Source organism: Indicator indicator, chromosome 15 (genome assembly GCF_027791375.1).
Source record: "Indicator indicator isolate 239-I01 chromosome 15, UM_Iind_1.1, whole genome shotgun sequence".
In the NCBI taxonomy this organism is placed as follows: Eukaryota; Metazoa; Chordata; class Aves; order Piciformes; family Indicatoridae; genus Indicator; species Indicator indicator.
This window is the reverse complement of record NC_072024.1, coordinates 13,411,418-13,429,455: the sequence shown is the minus strand read 5'-3', so window position 1 is coordinate 13,429,455 and position 18,038 is coordinate 13,411,418. Positions and strand designations below refer to the sequence as shown.

General features: G+C 38.8%; 1 protein-coding gene across 1 annotated transcript in view; it reads right to left on the bottom strand.

Moving 5' to 3' along the window:
* EEFSEC (eukaryotic elongation factor, selenocysteine-tRNA specific) overlaps positions 1-18,038 on the bottom strand; it is a 124,526-nt gene that overhangs the window by 21,941 nt on the left and 84,547 nt on the right. The gene's annotated exons all lie outside the window — the stretch shown is intronic.

Below are 18,038 nucleotides of genomic sequence, written 5' to 3'. Positions count from 1 at the left end.
GTCAAAAAGGATAAACCCCATTTGCATTTTGAAACTTTCAGGCCCTGGCAGAAGGACTACAACTAGAAAACATCAGGGAAAAAAAAATTGAAACAGTTATTATTCATCATACTCATAGTTACCTAATAAATATAGTGGTAACATTCACAGATGAATGTGGGGGGAAAAAGTCCAGTTTTGACAAGAATTACACCAGAGAAAAACTCTGCATATAATTCATGCAATGACAGAGTTTAACAGTCTCCTGAACAAAACACACACATCCTAACCTCTTTGTCTTGCATCAAGGCAGGCAAACTGTGGTGAATTAAACACCTAAGCTGTTTGAATTAATTCTTACATTGAATACATTACCTCTGTCACTCCTATAGCTTTGGGGTTTTTCTTAATTATCAGTGTAACATCTGCAGAAAAACAGTCCTGCAAAAGTAAATAGTTTCCTCATCTAAGCAATAATGTGCTGACATAAAAACCAGAAGTCATGGACATAGAGAAACAGAAGTCTCAGGGTATTGTTTTGTACCAAAATAGGTGTCTCTATTTTTAGGACAAGACAAAAAAAAAAAAAAAAAAAAAACCACAAAAACAAAACCACCACCCCAAAACAAAACAAACCCCACAAAACACAAGGCCAGCAAATGCACTGCTGAACTGTGTGACTGATCTGGAAAAGGGAGTTCCCTGACTATGTAAGACTTGTCAACTTCACCCAAAATAAAGCAAGTGGAGTTGGTTGTTTTTATAATCTGTTAGGACTGATAGACCCTGTCTAATCTTTCACAAGAACCTCTGAATGTAACCTTTAAGTTGTTTCCTACCCCATACACTTATCCAAGTATGTTTGAAGGACCAGCACTCCTGCTCACTGGGAAAGGGACTCCTGCTTTCTGTGCGTTGCTCAGGAAAACCCTTGCTGCCCCTGAAAAACTTGGGAGGAGACAGAGGATGCCATATACAATCCTGTATGTCAGAAGTTTGCTTTTCAGGAAATCAGTGATTGAAAGTAGTATCATAACATACAGCTGAGCGAGGGAAGAAAAGAAATAGCACGCTTTCCTTCTAGATATTAACAACTGCACTGGGTAAGAAAATAGGGGAGATGAGCAACTGCACTGGGATAGGAGGGGTCAATAACACAGAGTAGTGTTCCAAGTGCTAGAAACATTCGTGTTTCAGGACCTGAAACACACATGACACTCTCAAGAGCAGCCAAAATGCACATGTTGTCTTGGGTCAGTGTTGAGCAAAAGCCCACGATGAAATTCATGAAACCTCTTTGGACAGAACACAGTGAACGCAAAAGGCATGGATGTTCAAAACTGCAGCTCCATCTTCCTCCAAGCACTACATACAGCATTCCTTTGTATAGCCTTGGCTGCAAGCCCACTGGTTTCAGCACTGAACGCCGAGACGTGCTGTAAAGCTTTTATATTTGTAGAATCACATGGAGAAAGTGCCAGTATATGTCTGAAATGCCACCAGCCTGTACCATCTTAACATCACACACAGCATTAAGAAAAGACTGATAATTAGGACACAACCCAAATTTAATAAACAAAATAAATTGATACATTACTGCAACCTTTCTCCTTTCATGGTGACCAAATACGGTACATTGGATCAGCTTTCAGCTCTCAGTAAGGCTGGGGGAAGGGGAAATGCTCGTTTAACAGTTGGTCCCATTTAGTCATACAAAGCTGGAAGGAGGGGAAAGGGTAATAACTTAGTAATGAAGAAACTCCAAAGACCTAGAAAACCATAGCAGCTTCCAGAGATGGGGCTTGCCAAAAGGCTATTTTGGGGATGGATAGGGCTACAAAGCTGCTATTAAGCTTCAATCCTTAAAATAAGCCCATAAACTCAGAAAATATTTATCTGGAAGGGTGGCAGCCCAATAAAAGTTTTATGAATGTTTTAAAACTGCCCTGTCAAGGGGCTAGCCACTCAGTCACCTCCCTCTCTCCCAGAAAAGCAACAAATATAAGAAATTGGGCCCACGTGTCAAGTTCCCCAGCAGGAATGACAGGGCAGCCTGAGAAATGGCTCCCCACCTCCTGCACCCCATGACCAAGCCAGCAGGGCATGCAGGCCTCCCTGTCTCTCCCACTGCTGCTAGGGAACAAGCCCCTGCCACAGCCTCCCCTCTGCTACTGCATCTCTAAAGCCATCCCCTGCCTCTATCCATTCTCTCAAAGACCTTTTTTCTACTCCCTATTAGCTATCATCTCTTAGGGGAGGGGGGAAAATTAAATATACATAAATAAGGGACATCATGGGGAAATACAAAACCAATCTGGTTTTAAAGTTTATATTTCTAAGGACCTTGGATCCAGAGATTGTAAGAACATACAGTTCATGCTCCTCAAATGAACATGTCACTGTTAATTTGGCACTGGCTTACAAAAATGGACATCCAGCCAAGCGTAAAGGGACAAAAATCCACTTTGGACTTCGATACATCCCATTTTTGTTAACACAAGACTTCAAGAAGGAAACCAAGGTGAAGTAATTGCAGACAAAGGGAAATTAAGTAAAGGAGCATAAAATTCATAAACAAAAAACTGTGTGAAGCCTGAAAATGCCAGACAGAAGAGGGCTGATGCTTCTCCCTCCCTCCTGCTACACATTTTTTTCCTTTCCTATCTCCCCATCATCAACAGATCTAAAACCCCACACAAAGCTTGGCCAAAGGAAGCTTGGCATCTTCCTCACAATCCAGGGAGGGAATAATCACAGGCAGAAAAACCAATATGGGATGGAAGATAAAAGCTAACAACGAACAAAAAACTGTTTGCAGTCAACCAGACTCTCACCACTCTCATGCAGAATTGTTTCCACAACATTTAGGTCCAACAACTTCCAGAAAAATGAACTCCAGTTTCTTTATAGTCATCCCACTCTTCCTAGGCAGCACCATCCTGCGTGACTTCTTGAATTTCTTCTTCAAATAAAATGCATACAGAATTAAAACCAAGACAAAACCTCCAAAGAAAAACACTCTAACCTCTCAGCAGAACAGGGCCACTCACTCCACAGGCTGAAAGTCTGACACTCATTCACTCGTGCAACAGAGCACCCACAATTGCCTGGGCTGGCAGTGAAGGTATGAAGCTGTGGCCAGTCCAGGGACAGTTGGCAGTTTCCTGTCACCAGTGTCACGTTTGCACTGTCACAGATGTTTTTTTTTTTAAGAATGGATTGTGTTACTCCATCTATTTTAGTGATTTGTCCATCCTGTAAAATTCTTTCAATTATGTTACTTTCTTCTTGTTATCCACATTATCTAAAACTGTTTATACTATTATACCCTTGGTTTCAAATATTGGCCATAAACACTGTTGCAAGAGTTATTAGATAGGGATTCGTATATGTATATTCACAGAGATGAATAATTTACTTTACAACTGCTCTGAAACACTGTCATATGATTTTATCTCCCCGATACACTTCTCTAGCAAAAAGTAGAAAAGATCAGAGGGACAAGATACAATCTGCCTTCCTCCAGGATCTCAAAGCAGCAGATTTCCTGAAGATGGCACAACAAGGTCCTGTGTTTGAAGCCTTGTTGGCCACTTCTTCCTGGGGGAGCAGAGCAGTTGCCAGAGTTTGGCAGGAGTAAGTGCTTGGTTAGATTAGGTTTCAGCATAATGCTCTCGATAGGAATCAGAGCACCATCCCTAAAGTGCAACAGGAGGGTAAAATGCCGACCATCAAGATGGATGGTTTGTTTTTATTTTTATAGAGATTTTCTAAACCTCAACTTTCACCTCCTAGCCCCCTCCCCCTCCTGTTCTCAGTCACCTCCAATAGCCCATCTGTCTGCTTCATTTAATAGAAACCTATATTTCCTAGTTAATGGATGCATTTGGCTAAGACGATAATCTCTTTGTGTTCGCTTCAGTTATCACATTCCTGTTATCATATTAATACTGATTAAATACGAAACCAAACATTTCAGTCAGACCCCACACATTACTTAAAAGCGACAAGATGTTCATATTTTGGCACTTTGAAACCTCAACCAGCATGGCAATAGCCTATCTCTCCCCCTCCTAACACTTCACCTTTCAGATGAGATGCCAGCCATATGGAGGTTTTTTTTTTTTTTTTTTTTTTTTTTTTTTTTTTTTACAGAACAGGAGACTTTAATAGCACTCTTGTATCTGAGACCACTGGAAAAAAGTTCAGATTTCCTGAAAAGCTCTAGAACTGGCACAAAGAAAATTATGATGTCACAGGTTGAGCAGCATGATGCTGGGGGTTACAAGACAGGAAAGGTCAGTACAGATGTCAGTGCTCTCACAAGTGTCCAGTAGTGATTCACAGCCCACGTTTGTGCCTCAGTTTCCCTCCTCTACATCCAAGGATATTTCACAAAAAGTGATGTAAGTGTGCAGCTAATTTACTAATACCTGTTTGGGTCTGCACGGCTAGAGAATGGAAATGCTACAGAAATATAAAGTATGAATCACCAGACTTCAAATCAGCAAAAACCAATTCAACAAATTCTGGGATTTAAGCCAGCTTTGTAACATGTCACATTCTAAAAGCAACCAGCCACACATGATAAAGCATACTTCTAACCCTGAGCAGAATCACCCTCAAATACCAGCAACTCCACTCATCAGAACTATACTGCATCAAAATCTAGATGAATTTGCACCACTCCCTTCTCACTTCTTATGTGATCATCACACCAGCCTCTGTTGAGGAAGACTGGGACATGATAGCCAGGGAAATTAACCTCATGAGATACATGCTCTAGCTCAGTGTTGTTCAACACATAACCATCATTAATTTTTAAATAAAAATTATTACCATGGCTACCTATTTATTCAGGATTTATCCTATTCAATTTAATGGACTAACACTGACAAATCAATAGAAGCACCAACTAATAAGACTTAACCTCTAAGTTACGATTAAATTAGTCATTATGTCACTGATTTTTCAAAATTGCAATTCAGTAAGAGCCCAAGTTACATGCTCCAGTCATCCCTGCATACAAATCCCAAGTCTGAGAATAGAAGCACAGTAATTACATGCACCACACATGCATATTATTTACAAGTTACTGAAGACAGACCCAGTGTCCCAACCACTCCAATAGCATCACCTTTCATACGGACTAGGTATGACCTGCATACACTCCACTCAGCCAGTACCTTTCCTAAGAAGGGATGTGACACCTCCTGAGCAAGTCTGGAGCAGATGAGGTTATACCATGGTCAGGAAAGCTCCCCTGGGATGTCAAGAAGGCTAACCTAACCTTCTGAGATCCGTATAAACAAACAACTGAACACAGAGAACCTTGAACCAAGGGACTGCTGTTTATCTAACCCCTGAACTGCAAAAGACATCAATCCCTGCCTTATTAAAGAAATGCATACGCTAGCCAGGCATGCCTGCCTGATCAGCTCTCTCCCGTTCACAGCTTCGCCGGGGTCGGAGGAAGTTCCAACAGGCCTCGTTCCACAAATAAAATCCTTCTGGTTGGCGATAACTAAATTGTATTAAGACTGGCTCAGACAGCTTCAATTAGAAATAATCGGCAGGGGTGGACTGAAGTACTCTGTCAATTTGCTTACGGATGGTCTTTTCTTCCTTTTCCAACCCAAACCAACTACCTGGTTCAATGAAAGTAGCAGGGAAACCATAACATGTTCCCCATTTATTATATGTGTAATCTATATGTATGGGTGTACTGAAAGGAAAACCACATCTAATAGAAAAGAGTAAAAGCTTTAAGTACAAGGAGAATCAACAGGTCTTTAAAAGATTCCTAACCACCAACAAGCAAACCCAGGAAACTTCAGATTCTGAAAAACATGGACTCTTCTCCCATGTTTAAAGGGTTTCTGTCTTGTCTTAACCATCCTAAAGGCAACCATTCACATTTATTACAAATCCATGCTTTATGAAAACTAAAATAAGGTTATTCAAACAAATCCATTTGCAAAACTACAGCACAGTCTCCTTACACGAATCAGTCCTTTCTCCTGTAAGATTCTAAGCTTTAATAAAGAGGTTTAAAATCTGTTGTTAATCTACCTATAATTTTTTCCAAATGCCAAATAAAACTGATTTACCACCCCCCCACCCCCATGTTTATAAGAAACAACTTCTAAATGAGAATCACTCCTGCCTTTACTCCAGCATACATTTAGTCTGAAATCTAATCATATATTTAGGAGTAAGCACTAATGAAACACACAGTGATCAAGTAGACAGAAATAGTCAAGTTATTGTTTTCACAGATGTGAGAAATAATTTGATTTTTCATAGGGAAAAAAAACCAAATACTAAAAGATATAGGTATTTTAGGACTTTCTCCAAAACCTTTCATTTATATTTGGCCTTCATATAGCTTAGTCAATGGGAAAAGGTTCTTAAAATAGTAAGCTTCTTTTAAAAGGACAATTCAAGACAAAAACTGGGTCATTAAACTCCAGCTTAAGTTTCACTTAAAGTAAGAAAATTAAAATGTTGATAATTTACTGAGTAAGTCAGTCTTGCTCTGAATGTGCACAATTTCAAGACAGAACATTAAAAACAAGTAAAATCAATTACATTGTGCCCTCAAACTACTTATTTAGAGCACAACAAGGAAGATATAAAGAAAAACTAAGGGAAAAAAGTCAGGCATTGCGGAACCAGGCATCAATTTCCACATGAACTCCAGAGGGACTATAATCTTTGTTCATCTTCTGAGGAGGTACTTGTGAGAACAGTCAATTGTAATGAGCCATGAAAAGAAAATCCTCAGTTCATGATATACAGCCTGCTCCTGTCAGCAGGAACTTGCATTTTTTAACACATTTTCAATCCTTGAAGATGTCTTTTTCCTCTCATGCCTGTAGCATTACCTTGCACATGATGCTTGGCACAACCCATGTTACCATTGTGCTAACTTGAAGAGATTGCTCATTGCAATTACAAAGACAACAAATGCATATTCTTCATGTTGTGTTCACATGAAACAGAAATCCTGATGAGCTGATACTTCAGGAATATGCAGGCAAACAGTCCCTTTCCTAACACATCCATAGATTATCTGGTGAAATCAGAAAGAGGGAACGTTCTTCTTTCACAGACGGAAAGCTAACAAAGTAAATAAATGCATTTAGAAGTAAATACACACCTGGCAACAAAACCATGTACTGAATTAAAAAAATCCTCAGGTGCACAGAAAAATGCTGTACCATACAAACAATATTCATTTGTATCTAAAAAGACAGTTTAATATGAAACAAATAGAAGAAATGGCACAGGTCCATTTTCTCGATTCTTCAAGGTTCTGTACTTGCCAATATATTTACTTCATTAAAAACAAAACCACAGCAAAACAAAAGCAAACAAAAAACCCACACAGACAACAAGCATCTGAGGGTGCTGAGATGTGGGCAAGGATGGTTGGCTGTAGGAGTAAGGAAGGGTAAAAGGCGAAACAGGGAAAGAATTGAATGGGGAGAGGAGACTGAGTAGCTCATCACTTGTAACAGGAAAGAATAGGTTCTCCAAATTACCAAACGGTCTTGATTTCCAAAACTGGAATAGCTGGTAGGAAAAGGGATCAAGGGAATTTAGGGCTCAGAGGCTTAAAAAATTATGATGATAAAATTCACAGCACAAAAGTACCAAATATTGAATTCTCTTGACTGAAGTTACAACCCCAGATACTAGACAAAGGACGTTTCTAAGCAGGATGATGGTTTTCTCTACCTATAACTTTTATTCCAAGTATCAAGTACTTTTGAAGTATTTTCTGTGGCTTCTTAAAATGCAGTAATACTCTAGTTGCAGGGAGGAAATGCTTTTGTTGCTTATGTAAAATATTATACAAAATCATGTTAGAGCAGACCTCCCCCCTATCAAAACAGGTCTATTGAAGCTCCAGTTATTTCCTATTCCTTATTAAACACTGAAAACCCTTTGTGAAAACACAAACTACAGACTGCTTTACACAGACTTCCTTGAAAATCAAGGCACACTATTAAGAACAACTATTTTTTGTCCCCAAACTCAAAACATAGATCAGCTTCTCAAGGTTAACATCCTTGTTACACAGCAGTTCTCATCCACTAAGCAGTGGCCGCTGTTCCACGTCAGTACTTCAAATAGCCTACAATTTGGAAACCACAAAGCTCTATGCCTCCAGGAAGCCCCCATGGTGTATGTTTTTACTCAGACTTCAAACAGATATCAGAACAAACACTGGTGGAAAGGGAAGGTGAAAGGCCCAAGGGATGAACGTCCAAAATCAAGTAAATAAGTACAGTTTACAAAAAGGGAGAGAAATTTCATTGCAAGAAGGCAGGAGCTACTCTGGTGAAGACATTTAATAAGATCAAAGCTAAATTACATAAATGCTTCAAATATGAGTATTTTCCATCCAAACACTGCAAAGCCATGAGTGAGGACTCCAACATCCAAAGATGGTAGCATCCCATTTTGCACACAAGAAAGCAGAAATACATAGGAAGGAAGTAATTATTTTGTATAAATGAATTACAGAGCTGGGAATACAGTCTAAATCATGTGGATTCTTGAGATTCATGAGGACTCTTAGAGAAAGCACTTTAAAGGTCGAAAGAAGTACTTATAAAATGTGTGATACATATTTGAGCATTCAATAATCACTTTAAAAATCATCACGCTTTGGTTGTTCGGTCGCATAAACCAAATCCATAGGGATCCTCCAAATCCCTCTCGTTTAGATGTACCGACAGCACCTAAGTCCTTAGCAAGAAAAAAGGCCTTTCCCTCTCAGAAGGACAACCCTAAACTAAGCAGCAGTGACCTGGTGCAAATTTTTATCAGATATCTATATCTTGTTACTCTTCAGAAGAAGAGGAAAGAAAAATAAAGAAAAGGAAAGAAAAATAAAGAAAAGAAAAGAAAACAAACAAACAAAAAAACAGTGAAGGGACCAAGATGCACCAAAGTATCCCAGACCTGTAGAGGCATGTATAAAGCTTCTTATGTTGAACTAGGTAAAAATTAAATAAATAAAATAATCTCTTTTTTAAAAGAAAAAAAAAAATATATTCCCCTCCCCACCCCTTTGCTTCAGGAGATATAAGGGTATTACAGGATTCATGATTTCTTGGTGCTTTAAGGTTGTTCAGCCAAAATATATAGACATATATAAAAAACACTGTTACCTATATTATTACTCCAGAAAAAAAAGAAATTTTCTTCACACTTGAAATTACAACAAGAGTGTATTGAATTTACAAAATGAAACACCTAAAAAGGACAACTGAAAAAAAAAAAACAACCACAAACAAACCAGAAAGCAGCACATGCATGCTGCTCTTGTGTGCAGAATGTGTAGCACACTAAACTTCTGTAGTATTTCTTAAAATTAAGAGCAATCCTATTGTTCCATGCCATGTTCTAATCCAAACTGTTTGCCATTTCAGTTGCATAAACCCAGTGAAGTCGAAATTAAATGCAGAACTTTGTCTGCAAGGAGCAGGATATTTGGTCTGTAGTGACTGCAGCAAGGCATCTCCTCTTAAACTGAAAAACATCCAAAATGACAATGCAGCAGGATTTTAAAACCTTGGATATAGGTCTATTCTGCAGCTGCATATTTATGGAACTTTGCAACAATCACATGCACAAATAGGGTAGGATTGCTGTTACAGGAGAAATAAACTTGTTCGTTTCCTCATTTTACATACTTAATTTTGCCACCCACCAAAATGGGTCTGTATCCCTGCCTTTTTCCTTCAGAAAAGCAACCTTCAGTAATCCCCATTAATGAAGGACATTAGGCAAGGCTCAAGACAACCTGATGAGTTTGTCTTCACAGAACAGCAGTGTGAAGCCAAAAGGTATTAGATAACTTGGGAAAGGTCACTAACTAAGTTAGTGTTGATGTGACAGCAATTATGAGCTCAGAACTCAGAAGCCTACTCAGCTACATCAATTGCAGACGTGTCAGAACAGTCATCTGGACTGTGCAAGTAGCTTTACAGTTGCTGTTGTAATTATTCAAAATTCAGCAAAGTAGCAGCCCTAAATACATAAGATGCTTCTTTTCTCCCAGGGAATGCAACTTTCCACAATAACTACATTCCCCCAAAATAACAAAGCCTGGATTAACTAGAAAGACTTATGACCACAAGAGACCCTACACAGAAGTAAGGTTATAATATGTAACAGCATTCCCAGCTCTCAGTTTTACTACGAATCTCAAGATAATTTCACTTCTTTTGAAATTCCAGATCCTAAAAAAATGCAAATGAGTGCAAATCTTGGCTTGTTTAATTTACCTATCTAGCTCTTGTGGCTTAGGAGAATCTTATATACTTGACCTGAGTTTATCTGAGAAAAGAAACAATCTTTACATATTTATTTATTTATTTAAAAGATAAATCCTTCTTTGAGGGCTTACAATTGTGAGTACTTTGGACAGCTGACTACCAATGTCACTGCCAACTGAAATAACAATTGTTTGGTTCCCAAATACTTGTAAAAACCTGCAGTAGTCTCCCAAGCTCTCCCCACACTATCAGATCCGTATTTTATCTTCAAATTAAGATAAACAACTATTAACTCTAGCATCTTTCTGTTTTTCAACAGGTATTTGAAACTTAACTTCAGGATACCAGTAGAGCAATTGCTGTTCTTGGAGGCAAAAAAAAGGAAACAACTAGAATGCACTTGGACAAAAAAGAAAAAAACTAGTTTGTCAGCTAAATTCTTGACAGCCTCCATCTGCAGAGGGCAATCTCGAGCACAGAGCCAGACGGCCTTTTCCCTTCAGCCTTTTATTTCAAGGTTTCATAAGGTGACAACTCTAGGACATCCACAACTCAGACACAAATCTCCTCTACCCTGCACACTCCTACAACAGCCTGAAACTGCTGGCAGAAATATTTAAGAGCAAAATAAGCTGTTACTGGCAAAAGACTTTAGAGATCAAGAAACACAGGCAGGGGGGCAGTGGCAGTACCAGCCTGGAATAAATAACAGAAGCAAATACATTAGCAGACACTAGTCAAAGCAAAGAGGGGCTCAGTGGAGTTTAGAAGCTAATATTAAGAGAAGAAAATACATGGAAGTGACTGCCAGGTGTGTGAGTGTGTGCGTGTGTACTTGTTGGGTTTTTTGTTTGGTTGTTTGGTTTGGGGTTCTTTTGGTTTTGTTGGTTAGGGTTTTTTTGTTTTGGTTGGTTGATTGTTTGTGGGTTGCTTTTGTTTGTTTTCCTTTCCCATGTGCTAAGGGTTCTGTAGAAGTAACTATACCCATGCTACAGTCAAACAAATCCCATCTGCTGAAAATACTGTGGTTTGTTTTTTTCCTAACTCTACCCCTGCCCCTTCTTCCCCAAATTTCTCAAATAATGTCCTATTTACAGCAGGACCCCAATGAAGTGCAAAAAATAAAAGTATTGATTACTCACTTAAAAAAAAAAAAAAAAGAAAAACAAACCAAACACTACAAGACAATAAGCCAGTTAGAAAACATCATTCAAAACAGCAAGGGGAACGCAATTATGTAACCTGACATGATATCAGAATGCATGTCACAATGGAGAGTTAAATAAGATACTCTTCATTATACTTACATTATTCCACTTTATATTTTTTACATGTTTATATTTAACTTCACAACCTTAGTACACTTTTCAAAGTTGGGAGTTTTTCATACTGAGGTAGTGCCTACATCTTTACTGTTTTCAAAATACAAACAAAAAGCTCACAAAGCTCTGCTGAGTAGAAGTAACAAAAAATACCCGAGGCAGGAACACAAAAGCCAAAGCCCAGAGTTAAAACTGGGTTTGCATTGAGGCTAAGCTCACACTAGTGCAAGTATAAGGTGCTCTGCTATTCAGAGTAGGGTAAAGGGTTCAGTACACATTATTCTACCACAGCTGAACGATTGGTCAGAGAAAAATACAGCTTTCTCCTGAAGACTACATGCAGCCAAGGGGCGCTGCAACTGTCATGGGTGTATATGTGATGAGTAAAGAAGAAACACTGAAATTACATCGTATGGTGTAAAAAGACCAATGGTCCTTCCATTGCATTAAGAGCACTTTCCTGCAGCTACTCTTGCACAGAAATAAAAGGGTTTGTGGGAAGAATAAAAAGAAGTCCCCATCTCATTCTCTTCAGTTACCCAGAAGAGCACTGTGTAGCCTACACCATAGCCAACACAAGTGCTTACACAAGAGCTGGACCTTTTTCTTCCACAGATGCATTCAAAGGGCTACTACATCACCTGATGCCTGGTAATTCCCTAATCCATCTCTGCTTGATCTCAGAAGAGCAATCTATTGAACAGATACTCCAATGGCAACTTGAAATACAAGGAATCTTAGCCTCCCTTAGACATGGCATTTACTCTAGTGTGCAATGATTGGTTGCCTCTGAAATCAATTTTAAAATCAACACATCACCCTTCAAAGCTCTAAGTTTAGAGACTTAGTCTTGCAATTCTGTCATTTCAGTCAAGATCAGGTTCTCCTGACACTAACATGAATGAGGCAGACAGCCAGTTAATACGTTAACACTTCCTTGCCTTCTGTTTTCATTCAGAAGGAATGTGCACAAATCTTGACTTTGATTCCACAGAACACTTTAAGGTCAATAAATCTGGATATTCAGTTCCAAAGGTCAATACATGCTTACAGGATGTCACCAGGTAAAAGGTAGGCTTGATTTCTCCAGGCCAATGTTTTTGTACAAATGCAGTTCAAACTCCTAGTTCCTATGTGGTCACCAGGACTTTCACATCGCTGCAGTTTAATCCGCTCAAGAGGGGATCATAGAGGGAAGTGATGCTTCCCTGGCAACAATCCTCTCCCAGCCTCTGTCCATATTACACTAGCCAACTCTCACAAAAAGGAGAGAAGGAGATTTATGCTTGAAGCACCCCTTAAGGATTTTAGGTTTTGTTTGTTTTAGAGGGTAGGGGAAAAGAGACTGTGAAAGAACAAGCAGAGCTAATCTCCAGCTTTTAAATAAAACACAGCTACACAGATTTCTTTGCCCTTGGGCTTTTGTTTTTCCTCTTGACTGAAATCCTTCTCAACCTCACCTGATACTGACAGAGATGGCAACCCACCAGACCTTTGCAGCCAACATTTTTTTTATTTTCTTTTACTAAAAGAGGAGCCAGGCCAGGCAAACATAGACATTAAATGTGCCTAAATTCCATTTGGCCTAAGAGAAGAAGATTATCCTATTATAATGCAACACAAGCAAAGGATTCCAAATGTCAGGATCTCCCACAAAAAGTATGCTGCTTAGTGACAGAATGTTTAATTATTATCAGTGCAAGTGAAAAGATTTAACTGCCCCATTGCTGCTGATGTCAGTAAGGACTGCCCTCCAAATTACAACATTTATCTGCACTCAACTATTTAAAGCTTGTCTCTTACCATTGTTTAAGAAAAACCTGGTAACTAATCTTTCACAAATGCCAGCTACATTGAAGTGCTGGGAACCACCTGAGGAAAGTGAGGCATGCCTTGAATAACAAAAAAATAAATAATAAATTAAAAATAAAACCAAGCAAGATATTTTTGAAGGGGGAAGTTAGAGAAAACCATGTGATACACAAGTTACATTACTACTGCATTTTCCCATCTTTGCACAACTGATTTCTCTCATACCATTTAACCTCTATTAGTCTCTCTCGCTTAAGTGGAATGCTAAAAAAATAACTGAATCTCACTTTTACACTTAGAATTTTTAACTGGAATTGTAATTATGTGAAGTTGTGCTGCTCACCTACAGCTCTTACATAAAAGCTTTCCCTCTATGTCATTAATCACTTCGCAAGCCAGGGAGGGGTCTCATCCAACAGTAAAGGGATGTGTCAAAACACAAACCCACCAAAAGATGCCATCTCCACAACACACTATGGGGGAAACACACACTTATTTCTACCCTTGGTTTCACACAATGGAATACAAGGGATTCTCAAGAATAAGGCCCATTGCTTAAGTCTTACCACTATGTCATCTTAGACTACAACTGTAGGATTCCAGACGCATTGTGTTCCCTGAACTAGGGAGCACATTTGTGCTATTACTACAGAACTTCTATAGCACATTCAAACCCTCTACCACAACAAGAAGTAGAAAAGGTGAAAACAGACTTCCTCTCTTATATGCAAGAAACATGAATGCAAGGTAAAAAGTTACTGGCAACAAAAGAGAAGGTCACAAATGAGTTTGTCTTCAACTGCTGTAAGAAACTTTAAACTACTGTTATCCTGCACAGGGGGGAAAAAATAGCAAAGTATAAAAGCTTATATTCTAATATTCTCATTTATATCTCCTCTTATGAAAAGTGTGCCTTTTATTACATTCAAACCTGCTCAATTCAGAAATGTGTTCAGCTGTTATGAGTGTTAGATATGCACTGCTTCTTTCGCATTAAGAAATAAGGTAGCTTTGAACTCATCTTGTGCATAGCAATTTTTACTGTATTGAGCCAAAGAGAAGAAAAGAATCTTGGTCAAACACACCACAGTGCCTCAGAAAGGACGAACACTTCACCAGCAGCTAGACAGTCAAGACAGAAAGGAAAGTGAACTATGCCTGAGATATGACATATGCTCCAATTAGATTTTAAAACTTGCTACATTTTACAATAATTAAGCACAAGACAAATGAAACAAGCCAAAACCAATGAAACTGGCATATCTCAAGCCAATCTCGTAGATGATGTCAACAGATGATGATTTTGCAAACCAAGCAGAGTTTTACAGGGTCAGTTCTTGGGTGAAAGGCAGTTAAATAAAATCCACAATTAGCACTGTTATTCAAACAATTCACTCAACTTTCCTCCAAAATTTTTTGAACGACTTGCATGACATTCCTAGGTGCAATGTATGTTGAAATAAGATTTTCCAAAGACTGTCACTATTAGTTTTTGTCTTCTGTAGAATAAGACACTTAAACATACAGTTCTTGCCTCCCTAAACTCGTTCTTCATTTCAAAGTTGAACAATACCTTTCACTCATTTACCTTGACTGTATAATGCAGGGTTGCCACTTAAAAGTAAAACAGCTGCCCCGTATCATCCACCTCAGCAAGAAGCACTCCATCAGTAGCTCACTCCCTCATACACACACGCTAGTGTAACTTACAAAGCACTGTAGCTTAAATTGGCTTTCAAATCCTGTTTGGTTTTTAAGCAGCTTGTTAAACTAAGCAAAACTCTCCTGTGAGTTTAGAGATTATGTCCCTCTTTTTTATGTATTTGATCATACAACTAGTCTGGAAAGTAAGCATCATTCTCTCCATTAACATGCATTGAAACTTTCTCCTCAGTTAAAGCACAAACAGCTCCACAACCTAGACCTACAGAATAGCAGATCTGCCAGCAAATACTTCTTTTATTATTTTTTCTTTTAATTAGGTGCTGCTGCAAACAGTGTAGAAAGCAGGTTAAACCTTGTCATTCAAGCAACAAAAGCATTCCTGAGCATAAAACCAGAAACAAAATGAAAAAGACACTGTCCCCTTCTATTTTCCACCACCCTGCTGCCTCTCCATTTCACCCCAACACAGGCACTAGCAAACATCCAGGCAAACTACACATGAGTATTCTCAAAATGTAACTACATCCTCTTCCACTGCAAAGATGATCTGGCAGTGTAAGAAATCTCTGCTAAATAACATCTATCAGTAGTCAAGTTACACTTTGCTTTATTTTGTGTTGTTAGCTTTACTTCTACCTCGTTGGACCACCCTAAGGGTTTCTTCTCCATTATGTTCTTCAAATACTTGCAGATAATCATATCTCCCACTTAGACATCATTTAGCCAAGTTTCATGCATTTCTTTTCATCTTCTTTCCCTCATAAATCAATCCCTTCAGCCTCTCCAGCATTCTTGCTGCTCTTCCCTGAATTTCTTCCAAATTGCTGACATCTTTCAGCAACTAAGAGACTTCCAATTGCATGCTGTACTCTAGATATGTTTTTTTGTACTGCAAAAGAAGATAATTAAACCTTTTCAAGAAATATTAATGCTCCAAGTCTGGAATAAATCTAAATCAGAGATTTCTTTTTTTTTTTCTTCTCCCCTTTTCCTCCCCCCAAAAGGATAGTAATTATCCCCATTTTGCAGAGCAGAAGAGCAGAGAGAAGGATCCAACTTACTGCTGCACACAAGCAGTGCCAGAATAAGAAACAGATCCATATTCTGCCATTACCAGTTGTAAGGTCTGCCAAGTTTCATCCCACAGACAACGTAAGACAATGTTCCTAGGCTGTGATCTATAAGCAAACACAAGTCATTTCCAAGTGGCTATGGAACAACAGCTGGGGAGCCCAACAATTGCTTGTGGGAGTGGGCATGGTGCTGGAAGTGGTTGGCACCAGTGGAACCATATAACACCCTGCAATGTGCCACGGTCTGCTATTAACTTCAGTAGTCAAGACAAGTCTCTGATACACCTACCTGATTTCTATGGCTATTTAGAGGTTTGTTTCTAAAACTAGCACTCAGATATCATCAGGATAACTACTCAAACAAGCTATTCAGTTCCAGAGGTTGACTGGTTTTAAATAAGAGGACTGACTGAGTGCCAGGCTGAGGCAATCCAAGGCACTTTTCAGCTTGCACGTTTCCTTCCCTTCCCTCCCACTCCCTAATACATTTGTGAAGGAAACGCAGGAAAATAACTTCAGAAAAATTAAAAAGAGCTCTTCAAAAAAGAAATCTGTAAAAGGGAATATATATGAGGGGAGGCAAAGCTGAAGGTGAGGGGGACAGAGAGGGGGGAAGGAGGAAGAAAAGAGCCTGATCAGTTAAATTTAATAAAAAAAACCCAAAACCCACAAACAGGATGCAGACACATTAAAAAAGCAACACTGACCTAACAAAGGAATGTGAACTGCAGTTGACTTAAACAGCATCACAGCAATAGCCCTCCCCCTACACACAAACCTCTGCAACTCTTAAAGACACAGATTTTTAGGTCCTTCTGCAGTTCTTTCCCCTGCTAGTCATACGTTGTTTGATACTCTTAGCCTGAGCTAATTTAGCTATTGCCTCTTCCTTCCAGACAACAAGAGTACCCAAGTTTGACGCAAACTAAAGAAAAGCAAACTGAGTTCTATTATTCTGCCTGCCTTAAAGGGGTATTAAATTCTAGTATTCTACTACATATTCTTCTCATTGAAAGAACAAGCTATAAAGGGTCCTCTGTTTCACGATCTACTGTTAAACATCAGGAAAGCATAACCAAGATTAGATAATGAACACCTTGGTGAAAGGTATCATTTCTTTCCACTAACTCAACACACAAAGCAAAAAGCAATTTTCTAAATCTGTGTATGATTTCCTTAATGCAACTGCTGGTTTGCAATTATATTTCCCACTTACATGCACAACAGTGACAAAGACTACTTATTAGGCTTCTCCCCATCCCATGAAGAACCATTTCCTCCACCCAAAATGTGGAAATGGCAACATAAATGTCATCCTCCTGTTCTTCTCTTTCATCATGTTTTTGCCTCCGGGAAAGAAATGCTACTAAGAACACTACGTCTTTAAGCAAGATATTATCTCGATTTTCAGCTGGAATCCTTTTCAGTGTTAAGGTCATTTACACATCATTTCACCACCTACCTAAAGGCACCTATCTCAAGTGAAGACTTAAAAGCTTTTCTACACCAGAAAATGCAAACCCGTAGATATATGTGGTGCATTTTTTTTCTTTAAATATACACTGTGCTTGCTAATTGGGTTCTGAGATCTAACTGTGAAGTGTAGTGTTTGGTGACAGAACTGGAATTAGAGCTAAGAAAGAATACAGGAGTTTTTCTGTCTAGTCAGAAATTATTATCTTGCGGCAGGAAGGAGAAAGGAACCTTGCTGTGAGTCAAATCTAGCGCAGTTGCATCAAGCCTTAAGTTAAATGAAAAATAGTCCATATTCAGCAAGCAACAAGGAAACTTTCGTTTTCTCTGCAGATCAATTGCTATGTGACTGTTTGCTGTCACAGAACATGAAAATTTTTTCTCCACTTGTACAACAGAAGTAATCTTTCTCATCTTCC